The following is a 6,000-nucleotide window of genomic DNA, read 5'->3' on the forward strand; positions in this document are numbered from 1 at the left end:
ATTAATAAAGGAGTTGGAACTGACGGATCCCGCCATGAATAGTGGCATTGCATCAGCATTACTGCTTCACACTTAAACATCTACTATCTCTTTTCTGCGTTTAGCGATTTTGCTCGATGTTTTAAAGAAAGATGTCTAGTTCCAATATTTAAAAATTGGAAAATCTCGGGTGTCCGAAATTAGAGGCCAATTACTATCCAACCTATTTTGGCCAAAGTGGTTCAATCACTGGTGCTCACCAGCCTTTCATTTTTTTGTTTGGAGCAACATTACGCTACCACCACAGTTTCTGTAGCGGTAGATGAGCTGCAACAAATCTGGTGCTTTATCAGGGTGATATCCTCTCTGCTTTCCAACGAGGCCATCTGGTCGACAGGTACACATCGACCTGTCGAAAGTTTTAGACAGGATAAGACTACTGCCTAAAATATGTGCTCTGGGCGTTGCTGGTCCTATGTTGGAATTGTTTCGTAGCTATATAAGTAATCGTTAACTGAGCGTAAAATACATCGTAAATTAATAGACAGACTTCCTGTACCATCTAGAGTTCCCCAGAGCTCTCTTCTGGGTCCTGTTTTGTTTATCATTTTTATAAATTATTTACTTTTTGTCATCAAACACTACAAGGGTTTACATTGTGCTCATGGCGCAATTTATAAAAAAAAGGACGGTTGTAGAGTTCTACGACCCGGTCTGAACAATGTTATCACACGGTGCTTCGATAATGGATCAGTGCTTTCTTTTGTCCGACGGACTGGCAAGATAACTTTCCACTATTCACTTAGAGACAAACAATACTCAGAAGGTCTGCAGTGGTTAAAGACATTGAGGATTTTCTATATTCAACTAGTTTGTATCCTCTAGAAGTCTAGTACTAGTTTGTATCACCCTAAAAGTTGGATCAGATTGAACAACTCACGGGAATCCAAATGAGGTTCCTCCGAATCATTGACATAGGAACTCCAATATGTTAATGTGTCTGTGGACAACATCGAACAACTACATGTTGGTTGTTTGGACTTTAACCTCCCGGGCCAGGCGCGAGATTTCCATTTGATGCTGTTAAAGAAGATTGTTACCACCTTAGTAGAATCGCCTGAATTATTAAGGAGAATTAAGTTCTGATGATTTCGGCAGTCCAGACCTACACATGTTTTAGATAAGAGTCTACGCAACCCAGTACTCATACACTAGCACAGCTACACGCCTGCATAGTTTGGGGACTAACCTACCTAATCACTTGAACTTTTTTTCCATGTATGGATTTAAAAAACCTTGTCGAATTCTCTTCATAGCTGATAAATAAATTGCACGATACGTTAGTGCAACGAACGTATTGTGTGCTAAAACAATCACGCGCGCGCGCACACATACACCTACGCACACTTGGCACATCAAATAAAACACATACATACTTCGACATAACCTCTAGCTCCAATTGCCAATAATTATTTTATCTTACTTCCTACTGTTATAGTTGCTATTTATTTTTAATGCTTGTTAAATTGTTCGTTAAAGTTATTTATGTTTCTAAGTTTTCATGTGTTATTTTACTAATTATTCTGTTATGTACTTATTATAAAACTTATAAATAATAATATTATGTACGTATAATATTAAACGTATAATCTTTGATTGTATTATATATCATCAATTGCATTACTATATATTAGTTCTTGCTCTTGTTAGCGTTTTCTGCATTATGTTTCATCCTGCGTCAGTTATTGTAAAATTGTGTTCACTATGCAATGAAATAAGTAAATTAGAAATATGACACATCAGTGCCATTTCCTGTCCTCTATAATGAACGAATTAACTATGTTACCATTTCCTGAATCATAACCTGAGATTATGCATGAAAATATACTTCTATTACGCAAGATTGAATTCCATGATGGTATGTATCAGTCTGTACAATTGTTTTTAGCTTTACTGAAATCAATCACTGATGGGTATATATCAAGAAGTTTTTATATACAACATAGGCTTGAACATCGGATGAAACGTTATTTCTACATTGGCAATACTGATGTCTATTCATAGCAATACTACCTCCATTCAGTGGATCTAGTTAGGATTTGTCAAAGATACCTGATACGCTCAGTACCTTTAAACATCGGGGAATCCTGGCGTAACAGTGTTAAGATAAGACAGATATTCAGACAAGTCGATTAACCATATCCACCCTGATACTGCAAAGATAACGTACATAGCCTTAAAATTACACGAAGCTCTGTTTTGTTTTTTTTATATATATATATATTTTTTAATTATCTAAATCCTTACGGCAGACTTGGAATTACGTACACCATAAAGTCAATTTTCACTTAAAACAGTGTTTGCACTGATTTCATCTGCGATTGGCTTTGATAATTATCCCTCGATTATTCTATATGATTCTTTTTATGGTTGTCAGAAATCGGCTTATTTCGTTGAATAATGTTACGTCAGAACTGGATAAATTTTTTTTGCGTTTTTCTGGGGTATCGTCATCTGGTATTCTTCTAATTTGTTGGAAACATGAGTTCCTTGCATAGTCAAATTGTGAACATTTCATTAGTAGATGATCCGCAGTCTCATTCACTCCTGCAGTGCAATTCAAGCATAGAGGAGTGAAATAAAGTGTCATTAGATGAAGAGTCTTGTTCACTGTAACATATCCTATTCTTAGTCTGATTATATTTACTATTTCCCTTCTGCTAAGTCTCATATCTCGGTTCCATGGCAGTAAAGGACTGATAGGTTGTATACTCCTATACCACCTGGCCTTTGTTGTATTTAGCAACAAGTTGTTTTTTTTCTTCAAGTATCTTGGTGAGTTTTTAATAGGATTTAGAGTCATTACTATTGGAAAGTGGTTGCTCCCCATTGCATCAGATAGGACTTCCCAGTTATCAAGGTGTGTGTAAAGTTCAGGGGTTAAGAATGTTAGGTCTATGGTTGACTGATTATGAAATAAGATCAGAATGGTAGTGAATGAATGGTTGTTAGCCAATATAAAATTTGAGTTACTGAAGTTCCTAAAGACGTCATTACCGCTTTTGTCAGGTTTTATGCAGTTCCAGAACTGATGGTGAGCATTAAAATCTCCACAAATCATTGTATTACCTTGATCTAGGCTTAAAAAAATGCTTTTGCCAGAAGGAGCAATTTATTGATTTTTTAGTACAATATACGTTGTATATATTTAATGATCTAAAGGAGTTCGTTATTGTTATGCCTAGGATTTGGATATTATTCTTATTATGTTCTTTGATGATTTTGACGGTAAGAGAGTTATGAATAACGAAGGCTATACCTCCATAACCATCTTCTCTATCAAGTCATAATATCTTTGAAATTGTTATCTCTGATCGTATCATGTGGACTAAGCCATGTTTCTTGTAGGATTGCAACATGAATCTTGTTTTTTGTCATATATTGAATAAGTTCTGTCCAATTTTTGTTTGACAGACTTTAAGTTCGATTGAATGAAATTTAATTGATTATTTTCTTTTCTATTCATCAGCTTTGTTATGCTAACACAATTTATCTTCCATCTGCTGAGAGGCTGTAGATTTTTTTTAATTGATTGTCATCTGTCCACTTATTATGTCGAGAATGAAATGAGTTATATATATAAATATTTTTAAAACCTGTTACGTGACATAGTGTTTATTAACCTTGTAGTAAAATTATACGCGAGTCTTTATATCGAATAGAAAAGTAAGCTGTTCTTCGATTGCTTTAGTGATATTTTGACAAAACACGCATACGTAGAAATGTATGTTTGTTATATACGGACATAATTAGTGCCTTTGAGAGTCTACTAAACTGCCATAAAGCACTGTCAAAATGCAGTACAATTACTCCTTTATTTTTTGTTACATAAATGAGGTTTCTCACATTGGAATGGATTACTGCTGGTGTGCCGTATCTTGTAAATAGTTGTTTGAATTTTGATATTACAGTATCTGATGATGGATCTGGCCAAGGATATGAATACTGAATGAGAATCTTGAATACTCCTCCACAATAGTAAAAATGTAACGGTTTCTTCAAGATGTTGGTAAGAGCCCTTTTAAGTCAATATTAAATCTTCAATTGAAGAGGTTCGTCTGGACGGCATAGTAAATTATGGAAACGTCTAAACTGATCAAGTTTTTTTGATTAATAGAAAAAATGAGAAAACATGCCAATTGTTCCCTTGACAGAAGCAGTATCTGTAGGAAAATGAAGATTCTTTAGGGACAGAAGACGGTCTAGTCTGGTTTGATCACCTCATTGCTGATTGTGTAACCCTAAAATTAATTGTGGGCATAAAAACTAACTTTTAGTTTAGTTAATATATAGACCATATTGCTTACACGAACCCGTCCAGATTTTTATTGCGATCTTACTAAGACTTGCCACATATTATAACGCCATTTAGATAAGCAAGAGTATCGTTAAGATTTTCAAACTAAATTATGAATCTCTGAAATGCAGGAACACCAAATGGAATTCTTTTGAGTTGATACAGTCGTCTACATGCTTCAAAAGCCGTATAATGTTTATTTTCTTCTCTGATTTCTATCTGGTGATATACATTTTAAAGTCAAATGTACTTAATATACAATAACTATGTCTACAATCTTTGGAAGTGGATAAGCCTCTATGAGAGTGAACTTATTTATAGTAAGAGAGTAGTAAACGACCGTTCCGCATTGTGATTACGGGACAGTGTGGCGAGTGTTTGTACCCACCATGGTCATATCTTTTAGCCTTAAGGCTTAATTCCACCTTCCTTTAATAGATTACATATTTCCGTTGAGATAAATTTAAAGTATAATTCAGAGTAAGAACTATTTAATAGATATCAGCTTATAGCCTGATGTAAGATGTGCAAGATGACTATCGGATCTACCTAGGTACATTTCTAGTTTTGAGTACCGAGCAAGTATGTCTGTGCACAAGTAAAAAAGTGGCTTTTTAGAAAACCAGAATTAAGATATTTATTTAGAATACTATCCTAACTATATCAGTACATTTTTTACATGTTGATAACTGTTTAATTTAATAAATGTTAATAAGAAAATAAGTAAAATTAGTGTATTAGTATAATACAATAAATGATTTAGGTTCGCAGAATGATTGTGGACGCTGCAGAAGCTCATATTTTTTTACATGTTTTAAGAAGCTAGACATATAAATTTATTTTGTTTTAAACCTGTAAAATGGAAATTAATTGTTGTATATATTTTAAATTTTTTATTTATTTTAATTTCTCGCTGACGTCAATACTTGTAAAAGAGGTCAGTGTATTTTTCCTATCATTGTTAAGTTAATTCAATTTTGTAAGTTTATAGGAAATAAATCATTTATTCATGTCATGCCAATTTATTGCATTTGCGCATAAACATGGAAGAATAGAGAGAGATGCATGCTATAAACATTACATAGAAGTTTAATTCTTATAAACAGGCATCTATTGTCTGAGAACTTAGTTTACCTGAAATTAGATTTAATTTCATACAGTTGAGCTATGCCCTAATATTCAAATTAAAAAACTGTTCATTTAGATAATAAATCACATGGTAATAAATTATTATATGTTTATTACATATTATATTCTGGGAACAGAGTAACCAGGTAACAAGCTAATAAGCAAGATGTTCCTAAAATATGATGTTCTAGATGTCCAAATAAAATATCCCTGCCAATTTCTGTTATAGATAAGTCTGAAACAGTCCCAATAAATTTTGTGTATATAAACAGAGATATTAATGCTCAAAGCGCAAAGGGGGATGGTATGGTACAATGCGGTATATAGATGTATATATTTAATTTGTATAATAGATAATGCTCAATTAAATCGTTAATACTTCATTATTCTTCATAACAATAATTGTTCCTGATATTACTAGTAATGTACAGTAGTTGTATTACTATAAAAATATATCTTTTGGAAGTATCTTCTTACTCTTTGGATGACGTCATTTTCCAAAATTCAATGATGTGGATTTGTTGAAGACCGCATAC

Source organism: Homalodisca vitripennis, chromosome 3 (assembly GCF_021130785.1).
Source record: "Homalodisca vitripennis isolate AUS2020 chromosome 3, UT_GWSS_2.1, whole genome shotgun sequence".
Taxonomy (NCBI): Eukaryota; Metazoa; Arthropoda; class Insecta; order Hemiptera; family Cicadellidae; genus Homalodisca; species Homalodisca vitripennis.